The sequence below is a fragment of the Cuculus canorus genome, chromosome 1, assembly GCF_017976375.1.
Source record: "Cuculus canorus isolate bCucCan1 chromosome 1, bCucCan1.pri, whole genome shotgun sequence".
Classification (NCBI taxonomy): Eukaryota; Metazoa; Chordata; class Aves; order Cuculiformes; family Cuculidae; genus Cuculus; species Cuculus canorus.
The window spans coordinates 128990655-129016874 of NC_071401.1; the positions used below are offsets into that span (position 1 = coordinate 128990655).

General features: G+C 40.5%; 1 protein-coding gene across 9 annotated transcripts in view; it reads right to left on the reverse strand.

Moving 5' to 3' along the window:
• DUSP16 (dual specificity phosphatase 16) overlaps positions 1-25756 on the reverse strand; it is a 70309-nt gene extending 44553 nt beyond the window's left edge. For 3 of the 9 annotated variants that reach the window (XM_054057982.1, XM_054058003.1, XM_054057942.1), the window contains exon 1: positions 25617-25756. The gene's annotated coding sequence lies outside the window, so the exon portion shown is untranslated. Of the gene's footprint in view, positions 1-16949; positions 17001-25380; positions 25486-25560 lie in introns of those variants that run through there. The other 6 variants (XM_054057977.1, XM_054057992.1, XM_054057931.1 and 3 more) reach the window with 4 other exon arrangements.
• Positions 25757-26220: the final 464 nt, after the last annotated feature.

Sequence of the window (26220 nt, forward strand, 5' to 3'; positions counted from 1 at the left end):
ATAAAAAGTCCTCCAGGCCTTATTTTAATACCTTTTTCTACTTTCCAGAATTAGAAATGTAAGCCTTTTTTTCCTCCTCTCTTGCTCAGGGCATTCCCTAAAATGTAGCTAAACAAACCCAACCAGTCAGGTCACACAGCCATAGAGTTGTGGTGCTTCAGACAACTAGAAGCTAGGGAGAGACAGAATAGACAAGCATGACAGCATCCTTCTAAGCACCTCAGCACCTAGCTCTTCTTTCCTCAAAGTTTAATCCTGTCCTCCCATAAAATCTAGTCTTGTATGAAGCATCCAGCATAAAATTTATAAATTTTACAGTAAGTTATAGAATTATTTTATTTATCTATGTAATCCGAGTCTGAACAGATCCCACTCAAAGCCACAGCACACAACATAAAAATTCACAAACCCAATTAAAAGCAGAGGACAGATGCCTATCCATATAAAACACATCACAAGTGCTATTTGTTTGAGTCCTGTATGGTGAAGATTCATCATTTAGTTGTGACAACTACAAAGTCTACGCCTACCAGTCTCTATAAGCAACTGTATTTCAGCATTTGATTCAAAGATATAAAGTACAAAAAGGGAAAACCTTAAAGGCTGAACTATATAAATCCTCAAGCTGTGGAAATTCCAGCATCTTCTTACTCTGTAGAACAAGATTGCTTTATAGCAGCCCCTTTCAAGACACCAAGGTTTCCATCTACTATACAATCTGTACATCCTGAATTGACTGACCACATTCCGTGTACTAGAGACCAATAAGAACAGTGATTTGTACCTTACATGGTCATCTTTTTGCTTAGAAACAGATTGAAAGGAGGAGTGCTGTGAAGAGCAACGCTAAACTAACGTCAAGCTCAGCAGCTGTAATAGTCTGTGCTCCTTCTCTAAAAATGCTTCCCATGAAACAAGATAAGACGGGACCTCAGAGTCTTCAGATAATGGTAAGCCTAAGTTTAAGGCCTTTTTCCTAGTGAGAGACTTTAAAGGGGAGATGTCCAAATCATATAGGCCTGCAAATAAGAAGACAAAAATTTTTAGAAAAAGAAAAAAAAAAAAAACAGGCAAGTAACTCTGACCTGCTTTGTGGTCACTGTATGATGAAAACAGAAGGTGGATCTGAAGCCTTCATACAAGAACCAGGACGGGCAGAAGATAATGATGGCAATTTTATTAGGGAAATAAATCAGAATAGCTTCTGGGCAAGGCAGGGGTGAATTTCTTGCAACAGACTTTTTAATGACTCTTCTCTTAAATGAAATTAAATGACTAAAGATCACAGTGAGTCAATCTCCTTTAAGAACATAGACGTGTAAACTGCTTCCACGGTACGCTGTGGGTTAAAATGTTCTGGTCTTTCACCCATTTGAGGAAATGACACCAGTTGTCCCGGAAGGCAACATGCACATTCAACCCCTTCACATCAGGGCATGAGAAAGTTTGGAAGGAATTTCTTCTTTTTTATTTTTTTTTTTTTTTACTGTCAACATTAATACTTTGTTTCTTCCTGCCTTCATCTCAAAATACAGTGCTGTACCACACTGCATGCATGTCCTGTCAGCTGTACAGAGAGATATCTAGAAGTTTTTTTTAAAAAAAATACCCAATAAGAGTAATGAAAACCGTTGTCAATCTCAGTTTAAAAACCCACTGAATGCTCAAAACAAAACTAATATTTTAAGCAGCATGTGCATCTTCAGAAGGGATGCTGGGCCAAATAAAACATTGACATTAAACGTATGTAAGCTCAGACCTACTCAGTAAAGCAGTTAAGTTTAATTTGGTTTCTCCTTAGATGACATTTATATGGCAAGGCAGCAGAGGTGGAAAACAGTGAGCCCACAAACATGGTGCAGCCTAACTATCTCGAGATAGGGGTAGAGAAGGAAACCTAGAGGTATGTAGTACACAGCAATGGCTCTCAATTAACATGGTGGGATAATCCAAGTTGTTAGGTGTTCCCAGAAATGAAACAAAAAGTTGCAGGAATCCTGTTAACAGTTCTCCTGTTCCAGGCTGTGCAGTAGGAAGGGGTCCAGGCTATGATATGGAGTGACTGCTGAATTGCAGATGAGACCCAGAAAATAAATTAACAGACTCCTAGATCGAGATGATTGAGAACCAAATCTCCTACCATGATGTAAGACTCCTGATAGCTTCTGGGAACAGAACCCATTTACATACTTCAGTGTGCATCCACAAAGGTGATTCTGATGGCCTGCTTCTTACGATTGCTTTCAAATTTTCATTTAATTGATAAGACGGCACCAACAGGGCCTCAGTTCAAGAACAAAAGCAGAAGTCATGGTATCTCACTGACCTACACTCCACTTAACATGCCTTGGTACATCTTTCCTAAAGGATCTCAAGTATTTCTTTGAATTCAAATCATGTTATACGAGACCTGCAGCGGTGCCAAAGCCACATTTCTAGCATGGTAACTACTACACGGCTGAAAAGAGAAGCCATATATACCTTTACAACAGGAGGAGAGAGCAGAGGGTGACTTATGTTCCCCAGCTGTGCCTCTTACATCACTATAAACATTACCATTTAAGCAGAGGAAGGAGAGTGACATAACCACAAAATATACTAACCCCCTTTAGGAACAACTGACAAAATGTGACCACCACTACACCAGTTTGCAAGAATTAAAAGGGACCAGATTTTTTTTAAATTTTGATGAGAATAAGCATGTGATATCAAACCAAGGCAGGAAATGCTGCTGCAACCATCGGATATGTGTCCGAGTCAAAGACCAGAGTCAACAAGACAGGTTTTGTACCAGCCTCAGAGGGCTCCTAATAGGATTTTGAATAACGAAGAGAAACAAAATGTATTCCCTTAAATTACAACTGTATTATCCTGCTTGAAGTGTGCTTACATGTATGCACAGCTCCATACAAGGCTATAAATAGGATTCCATATTTTTCTCTTTTTTACACAATCCTTTAAAAAGCAACCAGAAAGGCACTGATCGTTGTCAAAGTAATCCCAAGCAGGAGAGTTCGAGATACTTCTGCAGTAACTGAAGTAATATGTCAACAGAATGGATTGACTTCACTGCATGGCAAGTCAACTAATAAATAACTGGAAAGAAGTTTATCAACTGCAAACCGTAAGATCCTTGTATTTCTTAGATATTCAGCAATGGAAGAAGCCCTTATTACCTGTCAATGACCATGGATACATCAAGAAATAATACTGATTAGTTTTATAACTTTATAACTTACATAAATTCTTGTTGATACCACTGGCAAGTGTTCTGATCGTTTTCAGAGACTTCCAGTCTGCATGCGAGCAGCTCATAGGAACAAGCTAGGTTTTGGTATACAATCCTGAGGTTTCTACCTCCAGGAAACTGATCCTGGAGGATAAAGGTATATGATGGGTGGTCCTTAATCACTTCCTTTATGTGAAGACTGAGGTCAGAGTGGAAAAAGAGCCAAGGAAGGAAGTCTGCAGCACCCCTCAAACACATACCTTCCTGAACAACTCCTTCAACATTCTAGGGGGTTAACTTGTAGTTTAAATTGAGTAGTCAGAGGTCGGGATAGAAATAAACAGCTTGCACAAGCAACACACTGTGCTATTAAGTTTTCAGAAGTGACTTAAAAATTAGGTCAGTCTAATTTGTGGCTGATACTTTGTTCTTTCACTACTATGAACTCACAATGATGTCAGTCTCATGTTCAAACATGCCACATTTAGCAGCGTACAGGCTTCCTGAGAGACTTTCAGCCTTCCTTTGTGCAAAAGGCTTCTGCCAGATTCTTAGCTCATACTTCACTGACTCAGGCATGCCACCCCAGTTTCAAGGGAGTTACACTGGCTTCCCGTCAAATACTGCACAGCTTGAGGGTTTTTTTCCCTCCTTTTTATCCTTTTTTAAAAAAAAACTTTACTGACTAAAAGTTTAAAAACGTGTGGACACATCCAGGTCACCATTTTAGACCTCCCTTTCATTAGACAACATCTAGAAGAGAACTGTCCACTAAAAGGTGTTGGAATAAATCAACCCACCTTTCAATACTTAAAGGAAGCTTCTAAGAAAGACGGAGAAGGATGTTTTACCAGGTCCTGAAGTGAAAGGATGAGGGGCAATGGTTTTTAAACTGAAAGAGGGTAGGTTTAGATTGGGCATAAGTCTTTTTTTTTTTTTATGATGAGGTGATGAGACACTGAAACAGGTTGCCCAGAGAAGCTAGGGATGCTCCAGCATTGGAAGCATTCAAGGTCAGGTTGGACGGGGCTTTGAGCAACCTGATCTAGTGGAAGATGTCCCCTGCTCACAGCAGGTGGGGTGGACAAGGTGATCTTTAAAGTTCCCTTTGCATCCAAACCATAATATGGTATTCCCCCATCCTCACCTGATCTAAAGAAATCCCAAATATCTCTGTATTCTTCCCAAATTCAGCTAACTCTTGAGGATGTAAAACATCCCACTGAATCGGGACTTCATACAGAAATGCTTCTTATGCAGCCACCCCCAAAAAATGAAACACATTCACATACAGATGCTAATCTGTTTGCATAATTTTTGATGTTCAAAGAAGATATCTTTTAATTATCATTTCTGACACAAAACTTGCCACAGGGTGTTAAAGTATGTTAGCAAAGATGACAGCTTGTAAAGCGAGAGGATATTGTAAGCTTGTTAGGCTACAAAACTTCAAATGAGCCTTGGACCCAGCAGTAAGCTTTTGCAAGCATCCTTAGATCCAACTGAAGCAGCTATTTGAAGCATCACTGCTCCCTGTTTTGCTTGAATGGCAAAATTAAACTGAAAAAGATAAAGGAGAGATTTTAAAAGGAGTTACTAGTCCCTCCCACATCTCACCTGCCAGTGAGAGGCCCATTCAGAGGTGTCACTCTACCTCTCCCCAGCTGTTTTTCCCCTCATCCTCTCGGATAGGCCAAATCAGCCTTTTGTGTGGCTACTCTCTTAATTCAAGGGGACAAAAACCTCAGGTAGGACTAAAGGAAAGCCATCTAAAAATATAACAGTAGGTACAAAAAAAAGTCTCTGTTTGAAAATGGCCATTGCAAGCTTGTTACTAGGAAATCTAATTCTTACCATTTAAATTGTGTTTATACCCATCACCAAATATCTAAACTTAACATTAATTCCATTGTAACTGCAGTCAATCTATATGTTTCCCAATGCAGCAGCCATCACAGAAACTCTTCCTTGCAAAGATACACTCCCACTCTCTTGTTCATGATGCCATGTTTCCTAAGTGATACAGGCATTTTTATTTATTTTTTTGTTTGTTTTATACTGTCATGTCACTATGCTCAAACCTGTATTATACATTCACAGAACAATGCTGTTCTACGCATTCATGGCTAGAAATCATCACACTCGGTCTCAGGAAAGCACGCAATATCTCTTGGTCACTTCCAGCACTACATCAAATTCCAGCTACACTACGAAAGGAAACATACAGACTTGGTTCACAAGATTGCATATCCCCTCTATTACTGCTGTATCTGCAAAAGCCCAAGGATACAGGAAAGGCAAGTCTTGCAGGGAGAGGTGCATCTTTTAAGAGACAGGTTAATATGGAGCAATAAGGAGAGGGAGGGCACGAACTCCAGAATGCACAAGCCCTTCCTCACACACACGGACATGAAACAGAACCAAACTGACACAGAAACAAAAGCCAAGGCTTCCAAAACATCTACACATACAGCCTGTCCCTCTTCCCAAACAGGAAAAGAAGTAGTCCAAAGCATATCCCCAAGTATGTCATAAATTACCCAGTGAATCATATTCCTCATGGAATCTGTCTGGCTGAAACCACACCACTGAAAATACACAAGACAGAAAGAAATCTAAAAGATATCCTCAAAGAAAGAACACTCCCCTCCCCACACATCCTTGGAGTTAATACCAAACCAAGAAAATACTAGGATCATCACAGAGTTAGTAGATTTATGGTACATTTTCCCTGTAAACAAACTTTTCTCTGGATTATCAAGTTGTTTTTTTATTATTATTAACTCAAACTTGACCTAGATTTAGCCTTTTATTCACTCCTTTTGCTTCAAGTAGGGCTTGCATTCCTGAAGCCTTGTCTGTCTTCCCCAAAGTTAGTTTAAACATAAAAAAAATAAATCCACCTACTTACAAACTTTTCTTAAAGCCTATTTGAAAAAAGGTTTGTTTTTTTTCTGAAAGAAAACACACAAAACCCACACAGAAAAAAAAAAAAATCATAAAAAACCGAGAGTTTCCTTAAAACTATTTTTCAGGCTACTGAAAAACTTTGACCATTTCTAGCTACAAATAAAAACGTATCACATTACTCAAAATGAAAGAACTAGATTTCATTCTGCAAAGCTACAAGAAGTAGCTTTTGTAAGAAACTGGTTTTCATTTTAAAAACAATTTTCTTTTCTTTCAGTTCCAAGATGACTTAAAGGTATCAGTGACAAAAATAACAAGTGAGATTAGATGCACTTGCCCTTATAAAGTCATGACAGTGATGACAGTGATAGATACAAGTCAATGCGGTTTTTACCTGATTTTTTTGCCTGCTTGGATTTAGTTATACTTGAAAGAAATGTTAGCTAGCTAAGCACAGAACACAGTAGTCATGGCAAAAAGACACCTGAGAAAAGCCAGCTTCTACCAACGCACGCTGAAAGCATTTCAGATGCGCAAACTTAGGCAAGAAATCTTTTCCAGAAAAGACTTCATCCTTGACTGCAACTGCCCTCTTTGACAAGATTATAGCACAGGTCAAAATGTGCAGGAAGAGAGTGTAACACAACCACAGAAGCAGAGGTCACCAGGAAAAGGGGAAGGAGCAGTACTCCTCCCACCCCCTTCAGGCTTCTTCCTCTGCTGCCACACCACCAGGCTCAAGCTAGAGCAGTAAATGCCTAGGTACCCACTTCTGAAATCAAACAATCCATAACTTGGGAGCTGGGCAAAGTCAAGCACAAATTCAAATAAATTTTTAGAACATCCACATTTTAATTTAGCTTAGACCACTTCAGAACAATAAAAAAAAAACCAAAACATGACATATCTAGAAGAAAATGAATCTAATCTACCTATAACTACAATGCTTGTCCAGGACTAAAACATTCTTCCTAATCTTCTTCTCATCACCAGCTTAAAAGCATAGTTTTGCCAACGTTCAGCTTCCTGGCAGTCTATTGAAAACGTAACCCAATAAGATCTTCTTGAGAACCAGCTTTAGGCCTGGCAGGCTGACAACCTGGTATCACTGCCATGCCTTTTGGTATGCCTATGGCTAACCAAAGGATCCGTGGCACATTCTTTGGTATGCCTATGGACTCATCCACAAAGAACTCCTGCTTTGATGGTACAAATGGACTGTCCCTACTGCCTGCCTCTGAAAACTCCAAGTCCTGTGGAACAGTTGTAAGTGCACCATTGCCTGTTAAGATTGCTGAAGATTTTTGGTGTGTTTAAGGTAAAACACAAGTTAATAACTCCTTTCAGCACAAGCCTGTAGAGCCAAGTATGAGAAAGCACGATGATTACTCACAAAGTTTCAGCACAGCGTCCTTGCTCTTATACAGCACGATCGGGATGTTCCTTAGATAAGGACCTTCCTTGGGGCAGTACTCACTCAATTACGGAGTAATTATTTAACCATGATCCCATCTGCTTTACATCCCCGTTAAAGAAAATCTTTTGCAAAAAGGCAAGAGCCTCGCTATGAGTCCTTGGCCCAAATATCCTCTTACCAGTGCTGTGCTGCTTGCCAAGTCATTGCTATTTGAACTTTAGAAGGTTGCAGCAGACCATGCTAAATTTGAAGAACTTTGTCATTAGAAGAAAAACTTTAAGCCTCACAGTAGGGAGTGCTTGCCATGCTTCGCTAATCTTGTCAAACTATACTGTACATACAATTACAATTAATAAAAGTATTCTTAGGAAGCTTAATGACAGCTTTGGAGCCATTGTTTCTTTGCTTCAGGTAGACTGGAATGAGGAAAACAGCAGGGAACACAGTTTCTCTTGCTGTACTTTAGCCTCTCACAACACAAAAAGAACTCCCAAGGGAAACTGCCCCACTCCAGACAGCAATTTAAGTAGCACAGATCTATCCAGGTGCATCACCTTCTCTTTCTGCCTACCCATGGGAAAGATCTTTACTACCAGCACCTGAGCTTATAACCACAGAAAGACATGATCTTGTTCCATATTAGCTACTTAAAGGCATTTGAGGTGTTTCTTCTGAAAGGAGAGAATGGACAAAGCTCCAAGAACATCTGAAAAAACACTCATGCTATCACCACTCAACAAAGAGATGTGTAATAAAATAGCCTGCTCCTTCACTGTGTTTTGTACCTACTATTGTAGATAACTCCCATGTCTTAAAGCTCCCAGACAGGACACTGTCTAGGTAAGTATCTTTTAGCACATTTCTATTTTGACAAAATCATAGTCATATCCAAAATTCTTCTGGTGGGCAACATCAACTAAATTATTTACTGACTTAGAATTCATGCTTCTTTTTAGAGATAAACAATCACAGAGGACCAGACTCAGAACTGAAATATGGTACCTTCTTTCAGTATTTTTAAGGCACGATCAAATCCTCCTGGGGCCTGTCACAGACTGCCTATCTATCCAGAAAGGCTAAAGGCAATTCCCATGGTACTCCACCCAATCCTTCCTCTTTTCAGACATTTAAATTCATTCAGATTTGTCCATGTGAAAGAGCAAGTTCCATGTCTGAACCCAGCAATTAGATTACCAATAGCTTTGGACACATCCATCTCTAGACTACGGATGCCCCAAGCAGGAGAGGTCAGTTGCATCCACTACGGCAGAAGCATTCAGAACTTTACAAAGAAAGCAGCAGCCAATGTGCAAAGAGCCTGGAGGTAACACTTCCATTGGGTTTACTGAGATAGGCATCTCCTGTTTGTCTCCCAACAATTAAGAAAACCTTAAAGTTGAGTAATTATAAAGAAGAGCAACCCTGGGACACATTTTATGCTTCACAGGTCTCAACTAAGCCATAAAGAATAAGAGAACAAAACTTCCACGAGGCTTAATAATTTTGTTACTTTATTTATATTATTATCATGATCAATTTGGTCTCAATTTTAATTGAGGAGTTACTTAATCCATTATAAAACTGTAAACATAGCTAAATCGTTTGAGGCTGACAGCCACACTAAGAGAAAAATGAGTTTGTGGCATATTACACAACCAGTTCAGTGAAAACACAGTATTACCTCCTAGCATCTGGTGAGCCTTTAAAGACACAGTCAAATCTGAAAATGTAATCAGAAAACGATTTGTTGCAGCTTTGAGTTTCCTAAAAAAACACCCTGAAAGCAAATCTCAGTTTAACACACACACACACACAAGCACTGCTGCTCTAAGTTCACAGAGAGCACCATAACAGTGGTGAAAGGGATGTGTCCTGTTTGAACAGAAACAAGTTTGAACAAGCTATGTTTTGGGGACTGTCAGGAACCACCATGTGTAAACTCCACCACTTTCACAACTCATCTCATCTTAGACTGCTGTCTCAAAATTTAGATCTGTTAAAAAATCCACAGCAAATCTAATCATATGTGAAGGAAACAGCCACTGCTTGTAACACAGTCTCAAGAGAAAAAGTAGAAAGGCAGGAATTAACACCAGAAGTTACAGAAGACCGGTGGTTTTGTTTGTTTAAGACTTACTTTGAAGATGTCATCTTGTGCATGCCAACTGCTGGCAGTCATCAACAAAAATAAATTCTTGCTGTTAACAGAAGTAATTGAAAGGACAGGCAACTTACAATGTTACTACACTATTCTTCCGGGTTTTAACCACCACACATTGCAATAAAATGGTGATGGAAAGTAAACCTGATTAACTGATGACCAATCCAGAGAAATACAGCACTACCTTAAGTAACTGCATGTTCTAGTAGTTTCTAACATTCTACTGAGAGGATCCCCTTTTTGCACTCCCCTTTCCCATTACTTCATCTCATGACAGATTTCTCTGTAGATGTCTACATCAAAGCTAGAGTTGTATCATGCCCATTTTTCCACTCAATATTAAGATAATTTGAACAACGGATGAAAAATGCCCATCTAGGCACGTGATCTCTTCTTGCCAGTAGCATAATAGCTTTTCCTTTGGCCTTGCCTATGCTGCTCACAACTACACAGAACACTGCAGCAAATGTAATTTCCCAGGCCTGTTCCTTTGCCCAGATGAACGCATCTTGATTTGCTTTCAAAAGCCATATGAGATGAGACCCCTGTCTATCTCTCACTCCTTCCAAACACTACCTCAAATTCACTGCTTTGCCACGAGATCTAGAAGGACTAAGGCTATGACATCAGGCAGAATTGGTTAGGTGAATACCCCTCCTCTCTGCCTCCGCAACCACCATGCACAGCAGAATCCCATGTCTTTGACTGGCCTCCTGGGGTCCAAGTATCTGCTTTACTGCATGGAAGGGATACTCTAAAAGAAAGTGGATATTAAGTAAAAATAAGCTGCAACTTTGGTTTTAGATGCCAAAGCAAACAAGATTAGTACTCCATAAAGAAAATAACAGAGTTATTTACCACTTTGGAGTTCTACCAAGTATTTGATACAACCAAGCTGAAGCCTAGGATTTTAGTATGTTTTCATTACAACGTGTTTTTGAGTAATTTGCTCTCAAGACAGCACTGATTTTTGCAGAAGAAAAATGCAATCTCTAATACCTTTTCTCTACTTCTGGAGTAACGCTTCTTAATCATTCAATTTCACAATAGTGACCTTAGCAAAGAAAAAAAAAAAAAAGAGGAAACAAGTTATTTTGATAAGTTCTCTGTGCTTAGTGTTTCATAACAATTTTAAGCTTGCAGAGATGCTATATCATTCCAAACAGAATATATTTCAAAATTGAAACCTATCAGGAAGGAATTTAGAGAATCATGGTCCCAAAATGAAAAGAAGACAGCTGATACAGAAGTAGAGAGCGTATACTGCTATCCAACCAGCCTTCCTTGTTCCTTTAGTTGACAAATGGCACTGGCATTAAATATGAAGTCAACTTAAGCACTCTGTATACAAGGAACCATAAGTTATCATGAAGACTGATGGGGAAGAGTCTTTTCCTAAGGGAAAATAAAACCAAACAAACTCTCAGAAGTCTGTATGTGCCTGTTAGGAGCAGGGGAGGAACAACAGGAAGGAGCAAGAAGTCACTACAAATCTGGCGTATTTAATTCAGGAAAACATTAGAGCTCTTACAGTTCCCACAAACTAAACAAGGTATCACACAGTTACTGTGGAAAGGAGGAAGAGTCAAGCCAATTCTGTTTAGAGAAGGAGGTAAGGGGAACACCATGCCAAATACAAGAGGAATTTAATTTGACAAAGGAGAACCTACATTTCAACTTATCCTTTGAACCACGGCAAGACATGTCAAGGCACATTTTTGGTTCCGTGTTTGTTCTTTACCTGGAAATAAGAAACTCAGCTTTCCTCCTGTTCCTCACCAGGGTAATCTTAGTATTATGTTGGAAAGCTAGTTTACTGTTCATGCTAACTCACCGTTAAATGACAGTGTCCATTACGCAACCAAGTTCACCAAACTCATGGAAGGAATCCTATCAAAACTAGTATCATGCTATTACATTTCATAAATGGGGATTGAGGCACTGCCAGTCCAAAAGATCCTCAATTCATGAAGAGAGAGGAAATTAAAAGCTGCACGTTTAGTTCCCAGCTGAGTCTGAAAGTTGCGGAAGGTATACATACCGCTTCACAAGGAAAGGGAACAGGAAGCCAGGGAAGAAAAGAGTCATTATGTTTAAATGGTAACATTTTTGCGAGGTTACACAGGCCAAATGAGCATATCCCAGAAAAATGTGAATCCAAGCCTGGGTAAAGCAACAGAAAGCAGAATAAAAGACAGCAGACTAAAAAAAAAAAAAAATTCTTTAGGAGAACAAAGAGTATCGGACCAGAAAAACATATCAAAATAATAAGAAAAATAATAAAAGCACAAAAATGGAAGGCTACAATTAAATTTGATACTAGCAACTAGATAATAATAGCTGAGAGAGCTATATATCCCACACAGGATGCTGGCAAAAAATAAGTTTGAGAGAAACTAAGATGATCTACTGTCAGGATCGATATGTCAAGAGAAGAGAAGAAAAAAAAAATTGATTAACTAACTAGTAAGTCAACATTTCCTCAAGATTTATGAGGTTATTAGAGAATGTAAGGGCTGAGCAGATAACAGAAATATTTAATGTTCATTAAAATGAGCTATTCCAGCATAGGTATGAAGTGTTTGCAAAACACTGTATAGATAACAGAAAAAAGAGAGGGGTGCAGGGGGAGGGGAAAATCAGTGATCTTCAGTACCACAAAAACTGGTTTAAAAGTAGCCACACAGAACCTCTGTCAGACCTGTTGACAGGCATAAAGGAATATAGGGCAAGAAACAAGGAAGGACACAGAACCACTACTCTTCATCTGACCTAGAACGAAATTTGTCTGTGTGTCTTTCAGCATATCAACTCTGTACAAAGGAACTGTATACAGACTTCCTACAAAGTCTGTTTTGTAGTCTGTAACAAAAAGAATTTAAATTTTAAGAGGAACGTATTTGCAACTATACTCAGACAGCCATTCCCTGACACTGAGCAGATGGAAAGAAAACCTTAGAGGATTAGTAGACAAAAATAAAGGACAAATTGATGTCTCTGTTGATAGAAACAATATTCGATGAAGTTATTGGAAATTAACCACTTTTTAGGTTAATTCTTTACCTTTGTACCTGGCTGAACAGCAGAGCTGTGTCAACAGACAGGCTACTTCAGTTGACTTGTTTGTACAAACCGACATGTAAATTTGACGCAAGTCAGCAAACCTCATTCTGCAAGGTCTGCAAAAAAAAAAAAAAAAAAAAAAAAAAGCCTCTTCCCTCATGACAAAAGCCCTCAGGTGCTAAAATGCCACCAAGAACACCACTAGGATCGACATGGCAGGGACAGCAGTTTTAGCAGTAGGATGCTCTGGGTTTGTATCTGCCCTATACATGATCTTCTGCAACATCACCTCTTCCAGTGTGGATGCCACGCATTGCAGCAATGCTAGCAGCCGTACAGGAGCAGAGCTACAGCTGAACAAGCAGAACCTTGTTACTCTACGCAGGACCCCAAAAAGACAATCCTGGTATCAGCATACTATTACTCAAAGTAAATGCAAAAAACACTCAAAAACCCTTAATGATTTTGAGATTGAATGTATACAAACCCCACAGCGTTAGTATTAAAAAGAAGTAAGAAATACTCCCTGAAGAGGAACAGGAGTACTAAATAGAGTTGTAGGCTTAATCGACACCTCCCCCCTGAGCAGCAGGGAGAGAGACAACACAAGCAATTAACAAGCGAGGAAAATGTGAGTTCCATATGGCTACTCTGAAGACGCTGGTACCATATAAATTAGTGTGAGGTGAAAATGGAAAAAAAACATCAGATACAGTAAAATAATAAATAGGCATTACTAGGCATACATTCTCAAAAGAGGACAGTGATTTTTCATTTTACCAAGTAAATATGATATCAAAGAAATGCTTTCAACTTTCTATAAAAAGGGATTAGGTGTTCGTTTCCATTTCCTTTGAAAGGCCAAGTAATGATCAGAAATCACAAGCTTATTCAAGCAGGTAAATTTTGTGCATTCAGTAGCTTCTGATGCATCTGCCTACTTCAGATAGTCATAACCACTAAAACTGCATACTAAGTGTCCCACAAAGATCAGGTATCTAGATCTTCTGAATTCATTATACCTAGACATAGCCTCAGAAGCTTTATCTGCAAGGCTGTTTTGCTTTGCTGGCTCATAAATTGTTTCTCTTATCATACAAAATATAGAGAAAATATTTTGAATGGAAGCATTATAAGATATCAGCTGCTGTGGACAGAGTGTATGAGTATATATACATATATGAATATGAGTCTGTATATATAGATATGTAGTTTGTATGCAGATATATGTATAAACACATACACACACATGCATGTATGGATCCTGCCATTGTTTCAAAGGAAAAGCACCCTCACAGAACAGAGGTTCTAAACCTGTCAGGTAGCAGACAAGTAAGTGTTTCTAAGGGAGCACAAAGCTTTTGGGAGGCCCAGGCAGCCAAGCCAAGCTAACCCAGCTTGAATGCAACTTGAATCAAAGCTTCCAGCCTTAGTTTCCAGTGGGCAAATCCATACAATGAGTATGCTTCATGCCACCTCTGCAGAAGATGAGTTTGGAAAGGAATTCCTTCAAGTTTCAACAATTCCCTTCTGACTGCCATGGGCTGCAATAGGTTTATCTGTTCTGCAGGACACAGGCATCTCCAACTCGTGACTTGGCCTGTGGGCCAAGCGTGCAGGAAAGCCCAACACAAGGGCAAAAGACAGGTCTCTGGAACAAGAAGGAACCCTTTCACTGGAGCACACCTGGCTAGTAAACACAAAGGCCATTCCTACCCGCTCAACAGACAGCCATGGGAACAGGAGACAGACCCCATCATACCTTGGCTGATCTAAGAACTGCTGTTTCAGAGCCTCACACACATGCATGCAACCAGCAGGGCAGCCTGAGGATGTATGCTCCATGGTAGCTTAAAACAAACAAAGTCAGGGCTACCAGACAGCAACCGTGCCCCTTATGGCAGCTCAGATGTTAATTCAGCTAGCTGACTCAAGAGCTAAATCAGTCTCAAACTAACTGTACAAGCAAGTAGAATAAACAAACACATAAATAAACCACATCCAAACAATTTTCAGCCATTTCTAGTTCCTGGATCCAGCTCAATGTGAAATCTTGAAGGCCATTAAAGACTGAATTTGCAGTGATAGCGGGTGGGAAGACAAGAAAAGAAGCACAGTAACTACTCTGAGCTTTTGGTCTTACCTGCCACAGAAGCAGACACTAAGTTGCACTAACTTGAGAGATCACCACCAGTTTCAGTGGATCCATGCTAATGTCCTCCCATTTCACTTTTACTGCTTCTAAACCTATTTCTTTTGGTCAACAAGGTTAATAGCAAGTCAGGTAGAACACAGAAGAAAGAAGAGGATGGCCTAGAGATTATTTCACTTCTAAGGCTTGTCTATGTGTCAAAAAGGGAGGTAAATTAAGGTCTGGCATGGAGCGAATGACCACCTAGAGGCTACAGAGCAAACGCTATGATGGATTTCTAGTCTCCTTCAAACAAAACACAAACAGGTTAGCTCAAACAGCAGAATAGGCTACTTGTGAGTACATTCTCCGACTTTGTCTCAAGTGAAGTATGAGCAGTCACAAAAACTACTCTCAGCAGTGGACTTAGGGCAGCAGCTAGAGGCAGAGGGGTTGTGTCAAGCAGCTGGAAGTGAGCTGTCAAGCATAGTAATATTTTCTACTAACACAGCTGTAAAAAGACACTTTGTCAATAGCCTTCAGATTACCTTTCTTCTGCTTTCTGTATTTAGGCTAAAGCTCCTTGTGGCACTGTCTAGTGGTGCTTACAAAGCACTCGCACCAATGGCAGCGCATCACATAACCCAAAAATGTCAGAAGACAAATAGCAGGGGCCTGGAGCTGGAACATTCATATCTGCAATCTAGTTAGAGGACATCAGCCTCTTGAACTGGACACGTTCTACAAGCAAAAACAGTATTTGTCGAGTTTGTTGGGTTTTTTTTTAAGATAAAAGCTTCTCCTCCCTCTAGCTAGCTACATACATACCCCGTTCAAAAAAAAAAAAAAAGCCAACAATAAATTACTAGTAGCATGAATAAAAATAGCAACTCGCAATAGAAGCTTTCAGAGAGATCATTTTCCGCACTCCTTCCCACTCTCCCAGCTGCATTGGAAGACATATCTTTATGTGGACTCAGAAGCATGCTATTTGAAGCCTGAATCTCTGAACCTTAAAAATTTCCAGCATGAAGATATGGTCTATCAACCAAGTCTATGCAACTTTTTAAAATCAACTCATTCTTAAATATTTATGACACAAATATCCAGCAATTAAGACCAAATACACAAACCCAACAACCGTCACATTCTATGCCAGAATTTCTAGTTTCTAATACGTATCTTTAGTTACTTGAATTATAAATGAAAATGCGGGCTCATAAAGACAATATGGGCAACTTATTGATATTTAGCAATCTTTAGAATATATTTTCTAGATGCATAAACTGTATGTACTCCCATGAACCCACTGAGGCCACACCTTTCCCTGTACTTCCTGTAACTCATCATCAGCCTTCATTCAGCCAGCCTGTCAAATGGCTTTTCCTCATACACATAAAAAATACCTCTTTTATTATCTACTACTACATGATTAGTATTACTAGCCAATGTGGAATGATCCCATCCTGTTGTCATATTAGAACTATGTTTTCTGTTATTTAAAAGGCTCATTTTCACGTGCAACTAATGCAGACATTTTCGTTCTTTTTTTTTATCTGTTGACTCTACTTCCTCATTTTTTCCTTTTAAAATATATTTAAAATATGCAAATATAATATTTTATCATCATATTTTCCAACATCTGATCAATACCTCCTCTTTGCCATTATTCCCTCTTGTTTTCTCTCTCCATTTCTGTTCCTACACACGTCTCCCTTTTCTAGTATTTTCAGTGACAAAAGTTGACCCTCATATCACAAAACTTTTGAAACTGTATGTACCAATTGAAACTTCAGCTCCAGAAAGTGGTAAGCCTGCACATTTTTCCACTGCATGCAATTTAACCACATTTAGAGTAAAGGCAGAAGGGTCACAGTTCTGTCTACAGACATCAGACAGTACTACGTGAATTTCAAGTTAACCATTTAAATGCAAATCAGAGCTAATTCTGCAGGATTCTGAACTCAAGGAAGCCTGTTTTACCACTGGTGGAGAAGCCAAAAGACGTGGTTAGATGTTGATGGTTTAATTGCTTTACCTTCATCATGTCCCAAAGCAGCTGATGTACTTGATGTCCATCCCACGCTACCTGTCCAAAAAAAGTAATGTTGTTTTCTACCAATATGTAGACTTCTCCAGCTGTGCTTTGATGTATAACAATTGACATTTGAAAGGGAGAGGCCTTTCAAAGAGGAAGTTATGCCTGCAGATTCTCACTTTGCCAACAGAAATGGAAAAACCAGGTAAATAAGTGATAAATAGCTAATTCAGAATAATATTTGACTGTACTGAAAAGCAGTATCACCAGTTGAGCCAAATAATAAGCACTCAGTAGAAATGCCTTACTTTGGTGGATATAACAAGAAGATTTTTGTAAGCTCACTTTATCTATCTTTGCTTAACTAAATTATAAAAATGTGCTACTATCAGACATCTACTCCAGTATCACACAGGTTCCAAGCCAGGGAAAACATAATATTAAATGATCTTTTCTTTTCCTTAGGACCTCTAACATCTATCACATGCTTGAAGTTCTGCATTTTTTTTTTTTAAAACCAATATTGAACTAGAGACCATGCATGTCAATACTGAGGTATAATTACTTGCTGAGCATATAAACACACAAAAAAATTAAATGTTCAACATCCCCCCCAATATTAATCCATAATTTTTTTGCTTTGAAATATCTGAAGACTTAAATAATCAACACAGCCTTGAATTTTTTGAATTATTCATCAAATCATGAAAGCCATTTTTCTGCCAAAGTAGACAGACTATTCAATGAAAAGGGGGAATGAAAAAATGAAAGAGGAAAAAACACAACTTGGCAGCCTTTAAAAATTCCCAAAACAAACACTGCGTCTCTCTGAGCTAGCATTTGCTAACAGAGTCACTGTACTCAGCATTTTTTGTGCCTCCGCCACTAAGCAGCACATAAGAACAGATAGTCCTGAAGCTTCCCAGAAGACATGAAATTTTAACCTGAATCAATGCCCCCCTTTTCACCCACCTTCCTCCCATTGCATTACCTCCTTATTGACTGCAACAGCAGACAAAACCATCAACTGAAAAGAACATTCTGCCTATTTTAATGCAAAACCTTTAAAATCCTCACCACAGCTCAATTAGAAAGATTAGACGATCATTGGTTGAACTCTCTCAAAATCCTATAACTAAAAGAAAAAGATTTAGCATTAAACAGCAGCTGTATTTTCACTTAGCTATGCAGACATTTCATAGCCACTTTGCCATACTGGCTTATGTCTGGGTGTTTGAATAAAAATAGCTAATGTACTTGCTCGCTCTGCCATTAATAAAGTGCATTAAAAAAATTGTCTGTACTGGTTTTGCCCATGAAAGGCAATGGTCACTTATAGCTGGTACTTGCAGAAGGCTGCCAGAGGATGCCCGAACTTCCTCTGCAGTTTTCTATAGGTTTAACCGTATGTGAGAGCAGGGGAAAAGCCACTACACATTTCCTCATTCCAGAACAGGTCACACCTATAGGAGAGCTGGCAAGTCATGCAAGCGTCAGTGAGAGAAAAACATCAGAGTTGTGTATATTTGAGCAGGTGGAAAGATGCAGTCACTCCATGGAAAGAGTATCTTGGGAAAACGTGCAATGATAGTTAATTTTGACACTTTCTTTGGTTGTCCTGACTAATATCTTGGAGATCTGCATTTGTATTACTACTATTTTTCATCCATTTTATGCTTGATGGAGTTAACTTTCTCTCAGTAATACTTGGAGAGGAAATGGGCAACAAATGGGCTATTCGTACAATCATGTCTGGGCTGGATAAACAGAGTTTTCAGGCATCTTCAAAGAGGTCCACCTCAAAACCACAGCAGACAGATGGAGTGAGCCACACTGAGGAAACAGGCTTAACTGGATGGTATCCAAACGCAGATCACCTAACAAGCAGAATGGAGGAATGAGAAGTTGATAGCATGTTCACAACGTGTCAACCATGAGAAGCCAGGGATTTTCACCAGCTGGACAAGAGAGCTCACTCCACTGACCAGGAAATATGTATCATCATACATATTAAGAATAAAAGTTACAAGCAAGAAAAAGGAAACCAGAAGAAAATAAGGGAGATAGTGAGAAAGAAACAAGGTAGCAGAAGAAAACACAAGTACCAGCAGTTTTATCAGTCTGTCAAAACATCCCCTAAATATGTCTTACCAGCCAGGAGTACATTAAGTTTACCAGCTCTTATAACGACCATGTCAGTTTGCCTTCAGCTGCCATGTCTTCCAAAGATATGGGACTATGAACCTATAGACGAGTCATTGTCCATCACCTCTCTTCACCAAGGCCTCAGAGAAATCACTGTAAAACCTGACAGTTTTTAGGAAATTGAAATGACACAAGAGTAGCCTGGGAGAAGGTGGTACTGCCTCCTGTAGCTATGCGAAGAGACTTGCCATCAATGCAGAATTCCAAATAGACTATGTGAGGAGAAATTTTCACAGCCTATGCTCAGTTTGGAGCATACCTGCCTTGCACCTGGGGCCTTGGGACAGACAGATGACGCCCTATTAGAGTTGTGACACCATTCACCTTCTGCTAATCTGGATTCAATCTAGTGCAGAATCTTTCAGTGCTAGTAATCTTTCAGACTTATTTGGACCCAACAACATGTCAACCCAATGCAGCTTTTGCTGGAATATTCTTTGTCCTTGCTTAAAAAACGAAAAAGCTTTATGAATCCCTCTTGAAACCAAGATGAAGCTTATTCTGTTTGCTCCCCAAGTGTTCCTAGTAAGAGGCCTCTCTTAAATTCTTTTATTTTTGAAAGGTGATTCTGCATATGATGGGGTTAGAAGACAGACATGTAACACAAAGCTTCTTCCCCCTCCAGCTCTCTTCCCTCCCAGTTTTCCAGAGCTCAAACAAATTCTCATGAAACTGTCAGGGACAGCAGAGCTGGAAATCAAGAGCAAACACCGAATCCCATGCATAACTTTTAAAGAAAGAACGTATGAAATCCCCACACATAAACAGGTTCTCACCTGTAACAAAATCCTTGTGGGAACTGTGTAAATGACAGATGCTATACTTACTCCAGATAACATTAATACAATGAGCGGAAAGTAATGTCATGCCTGTCCTTTAGGCAAATACTCTTGGTGCTTATGGCCCACCCTTGAAATTAAGGCTTGTTTCAGCAGTGGGATGGCAAGCTGAGAGAAGACTTTTGAAGTGTAGTTCAGACTCTGCATGTATTCAGAAGAAGACAGATGTATTTAGAAGACGGATGGCTTCCACGCTTAAGGGGCTGTATAAATTTCGTGAAATACACACTATCGAAGAAGACACTCCCCTGCAAGCACCATCTTGCAAGCAGCAACCCAAGTCCTGATGTGAGATTTGAGTCTTTAAAGTCTGGGGTGAATGATTCTTACACCTAGCAATCAAGAAGCAAAAACATCACTTTGGGCTATTAAAAGTGTGGTGTTTATATCCCTAATGTTATGAATTATTCCGCCTTTAAACAACTGTAGTAGGGGTTCAGTAGGAACAAAATGCAATACTGAATCAATTTTATTTGGTATAGTGGAGGGGGAGGGAGAGTTGCTTTTCTATTTTGAGAGCAACATCTATGCTACACATGCAGAGCCAAAGCCTTCTAATCCAGCACGCTGAATACATACTAGTTATTCAAACTCAAGAACGTGTGCATAAAAGGAATTTCATACAATTAGTCTCTGTTGTCCTCCTCATTTTATGCTCTCTGTAAAGTTCTCATTCCAATGTTGCTACATTAGATACTCAGACCCATCTTTTTGCCTCCCACAATGTCTTCAGTAATATAAAAAACATTAGGCAATCAGGCAAGGACGTCTAAAAAGAGAGTATTTGTACACGCCACTGATCTACTACTTAGTCAACAAACTGGCACAATTAATAGATTATTAGAGTAAAGCAAAATCAAGTGATTCACAATGAAAACTGGTAACACTGTTCTAGTCTCAATATTAGAAACCGCGTGATACAGTTTTCTGCCAAACTAATGTAATGGGACACAGTTATGATTTTATGAAGAAAAACTTTCATACTATTTTAGAAGACTATCTCTCTAGATAGCATGTGAAAAGATCTCAGGGAAGAAAAATATTACATTTATTCTCAAGTAACAAAAGCCTCTGCAAACTTCCACTAGTGTATCTTTATTTGGTAAGCAACGGGCAGAAATGTATAACATAAGCTTGAGACCAAAGAAAAGCTCAAACTTAAGGAGCTCTGTGCAAGGAACTGATATTAATTTCTGAGAAACAGGATGAAAACTTGAACTACACAGAGCAAATTTAGTTCCAAGAACACACTAAAGAGAAGCAGTGTAAGTTGCTGGCAACATATGGCTCATATTGTGACAAAGAAAGAGCAGAGATAAGTGACTTCCTCACAAAGAAGGACCTTGTTTTAGCAGTTCCTTTCGTATATTTATACAGCACAAACTTTGCAGCTTTGGATACTGCAAGCGCACAAAAGCAGCAGCACGGGACCTCAGGAACGTCCATGGCTGAAGACACCGTCCCCACAGCCCTACAGGACTCCTCCTGCCACTGAGGAAACACTTTCCCCTCTTTCTCAGCCTGCCCAATTATTACTTTTGGGGTTCTCCTCAGTTGCAGGAGCATTTTGTAGGGACACAATGTGGAAAGCTGCCAGCCTTCCCAGAGCCAACTCCGAGCAGGTCAGTCTTCGCTCAGCAGCAGACCACATAGCACAGCAAAAAGAAACACAAGGCCTTGAACTCATGCCTGTCTTCCCTCTCGTCCTCCACACACACACTCCAAATGTAGATTTTCTTTGATGACTGAGGGATGGTAACTCACTGGTGGCCAACATCATCTCCACTGGAGACCACGACAGCTGCCAATGGACCCTATCCATAAGCATGCAGAGAAAATAAGATGCCAAACTTTACCTTCAATATGTATTACTGGCTTCCTCCAGGTGTTATCGGAAGTTTCAGAATAACTATAGCAGAGATTGCTTATTTGGAGCTGCCAAGCTATTACCAATCTAAAGGGCAGGTCTGGTAAAGCAGAGAGAGAAGTGGTGATTTGAACGTCCCCATTCCCACGGCTGTCTTCAGCTGGCAGAAACATTGCATGGCACGGGGCATCTCAGCTTCCAGCCTTGCTCCAGAGCCAGTTTCATCACAATTAGAGTTGCATCAGGGTGGTGACACTGTTATACTAGTGGTAAAGAAAACCCTGAGGATAGAGCCCCCCAGGTAATGCCTAGAAAGTAGCCTGAAGCTATAGTGTCTACCTTCACACGAATGACTCCTGGTCTTCAGTTAATTGTCGGCTTTAGTGCAGGCAGATATCCTGATACACACCACCAGGCCACCCATCACCTACAGCTTTTAATTCATGCAAAAAGTAGAGGCCATGTATGCATTCAACAGACCTAAAGAATGCTACATTACCCTTTTCTATGAAGGGGGATGCCTAATAAATCAGAGAAATATTACAGATCCTGATATGATATGTAGTTATCGATATTTAAAATAGTCTACAGAAACCCTCCATGTCACTACACTAAATCCGGAAGCAATCCACAAGGAACTGTAGGGAAAGTGAATGTACCATTCAATGTATCAGGGACACAGCTACTTCCCTATTACCCAGAAAAACAGCTTCTTGATAATTCCTTTTTAATAATCATGGATGTACCATTACACAACCATGCACAAGATACTACGAGACTGCAAGAAACCTTTAGTCATTTGATGAGCATAACAACAAATCTGTACAGACAGATTCACAGGCCAAACCCAAGGTTTCTTCCCAGGGGTGAAACAAAAGTGAAAAAGGAAGGGATGTGCCAGTCCTTCCACACCTCATCCTTTGACAGTAACTACTTTACGCCATCTGGCTATTAAAGACTGTCAGCACTTGAAGATTATCCATGATGCTTTCCTGACTGCTCTTAGAGGAAAGAAAAAAAAAAAACCAGAAGTCCTAAAAAATTCAACAGACATAATGTAAAGTGAAAGCTATCACTCTGCCTCCTTTTTCTTGAGATAAAAAATGCTTCAGTTGTATTTAATTTGTTTCTTTGAACATCTGTACTTTGAAAACAGTGAATATTCCTGAATAGGTCTGGGGATTAAGGAGCTGAACTTTAAAAAGATAAGTCACTGAGCAAGGCCTCTCACTGCAAAACACATTAAAGCAGAGCTCACTTGAGGACCAACGCAAACAACAAAAATCAGTGGATAATTTGCCTATTCTGCATTTCTTATGGAGATCAAGAAGAGAGCCTGAATTTGCCCTCCAAGGGCTTCTTAGGGGCTCCATGAATCACTTACTCATTTTAAAGGCAGAAGGGTGGCTGAGCCATCCCACCATCCAGTTTCTAGTAACTCCATACAACTTCACCCCATCTCCAGCTGCTGGCTGTGAATACAAAAGCACAGAACTCCCAGGGCTGAGTCACTTTGCCAAGGAAGGTACACAGGCACATGGCAGATACAACCACAACTCCTCCCACAGGCTGAGGGCTGGCGCAGACCCCAGAGGAGCCAGAGCTGGCTTGGGAGACAGAGCTCCTAGCGAAATCCATTTAACACATTCCTGCACAGCTTCTGCTGATACCGTTCCTATGGTCAGTTCAAGCTATTCTAGCTAAAAGCAAACATCCTTGCCGGGCTAGCTCTCTTTGCTGAAAGAACAGCATGCATTTTACAGAAACAAAGATAAATAGAGCTTACTTTCTCCTACGGAAGTTTTTCTGATGTGATTTTGTTTCATTACATCTGCTTAGGTAGCTAACAAAGCCAGACCTACTGCAGGAGGAATGTATTTACGTATCTTTAAACGAGATGTTGTGTTTTTAAAATCTTGGTTGGGCTTGCTGGACCTTTGCATGTGTATTAAACCATACATACAGTATTTTGCAGCTACCACCTCTAGTCAGCACAAGAACTGGCACCTTCTCTGCTGCTTAACTTATTTGTTCATTTAAAAAGAGACTTTGAAATTTATATTAAGATATACTGAAGCACCGTTGGATTAAACAAGAATAATGACCAGAATTTATTACACCTACAACATTTTTAATAGATTCCTCCCTAAAATATTAATAAGCATACTCAGTAAACGTAGGATTCACTTTTGAATATCGCTCTCCTTTGTATCTTTTTTCATTAAAAACTAAAGCTAAAAATAAGTATACACCCCCCCCATTGCATACTTGCTCCACATTCACATAGAAACCCCTAAACAACCAACATAAACAACCGTCATGAATGCTTCAACCTCCAATGGGCAGTGGGGTGAACACCATAAAAAGAAAATGAGACTTACTGTTTTTCTGCCTCCCCTCAAAACACAAAGAGTCTAAACCAACTCCTGTTTGGTCAGTTGTGACTTTGTAAACTCTGTATCTACCAAACCACACGCTACCAGGAATAGCTTTAAGAATAAATCTTAAAGCAAAAATTACAAAATCATTTTGGGTTTTTTCTTGGGTTTTTTTAGTTGTTGGTTTTGTTGGGGTTTTTTTCTCTTTTAAGAACCCCAACACACATCCTTACAAGGAGAAACAGTTCATTCTTGGTTTAGCTTTCAAAATGAGCACAGATCTATTTATTCTGCTGGGTATACACTAAATGTTTGAACAAAAAAAACTTAGTCATAGGTCAGACAATACAGCTTGCTACGACTACACCCTCTCACTTGAGGGACAACCAAAAGATCGATTTTCTGTTTCAACCAGCTGAAGTGACAATAAAAGAAAGTAATTTCTCCTGGCTTCTCTTTACTGGAAAAAAAACCCAACTTTCCTTCTTCTATCGGACCAAACAGGGGTTTTGGCTGCTGAAAATCCCTGCCATTGGTCAGGCTTTGCAATAAGCACATCCCATACACCTTGTCCAGCACGCACTGATGTTCACTCAACTCCTCATCCCTGCTGCTTCTATGGAGAGGGAGGAAAGAAAGAAAGTGAGGCGAGGGGACCTGTCAGGCCCTTGTACCAATGACAGCCACCGAGTTATCAGTTTCCCCGAGCGCAACGCCAGGTTAACCATTCGCTTGGCTCCCGGACTCGCACGGCAGCCCTCCATTTTGTCATCTGCCTCAATTTAAACGACTCCCGAGCCGAAGGCAGAACTCAAACGCTTCCTCGGGAGCCCTTTAAAGCATCCCCGGCCACTCCAAGCAGCGGGAAGCCAGCGCTGTTTACCCAGCGCGGAGCCTCCCCGCGCACCCCCGGGGCGCAGCGCTCTCCTGCTCATCCCTTCCCCGCACAAAAGGCTTTTTTTTTCCCCCTCCCGTGCCTTTACGAGGAGCGGCAGGTGGATACCGGGAGGTGAGAAAGGCAAGAAGAAGGAGGAGGAAGGAGCCGCCGCGGGTGCCGGCTGCCCCTCAGCAGGTAGGGGGAGGGCGGAGGTGCCGGTGATGCCGATGCCAGTATTGGTGCCGTCCCTTCTCTTCCCTCTCACCTCGTTCCTCACCGCCCGGGCTCGGGCAGCGACCTGTCCTCTGCGGGCTCTCTCCGGAGGTGAGGGGGTGGCGGGGAAGGGCATGCGGGAGGAGGGAGGCAGAGCTCCCTCCTCCTCCTCTTCTTCCCCGCCCAGACCAGCCCTCCCCGCTCCCCCCCACCCCCCCTTCCCCCCCCTCACCCTTCCCGAGCTGGTTTCCACGGGCGAGGGGTCCCTGCGCTGCCCCGGGCACTTACAGCTTCAACCCCTCGTCTGTCTGTCTGTCTGTCTGTCCCCTCGGCAGGGATAAAAGTTGTTGCCACCAGCCTCGCCGCTGCCGCCTGAAACAACTTTTGTCTCCTCCCAGCTGCTCCCGGAGGTCCTCGTTTTCCTTCTTCTTCAATAAAAAATAAAATAATCAATTAAAAGAAAAAAAAATCGGAAAAAAAGTCTATCCGGCTTTTTCTTAAGAGGGGGAAGTGTGAAGGTGGGAGAGGAGAAGAAAAAGGATATATTTACAGCTTTCCCCCCCCCCTTTCCTCTCCCTCCCCCAAGATGGCTTGAGAAAATTAAAAGGGGGACACGCCGACACTGAAAAGCTCGGGGAAGAGGGGAGAACGTGTGGGGGTGGGTGTTTCTGTGAGTTTTATGTTGGGTTTGGTGGGGGTTTTTTTGTTTGCTTTAAAGCCTTCGGTTCGCAGGACCCGAAGGATTTCAATCAAACGGGCATAGAAGGCGAGGGACGAGGAGGGGAGCGAGTGAAAGAAAAAAAAGTTTTTGCTGGTCAGTAAACTTCAAGCTGCGGGGATGAGGTCATCGGTGTAAAAATAAAGCGATGGCGTCATTTGAAACCAATCCCAG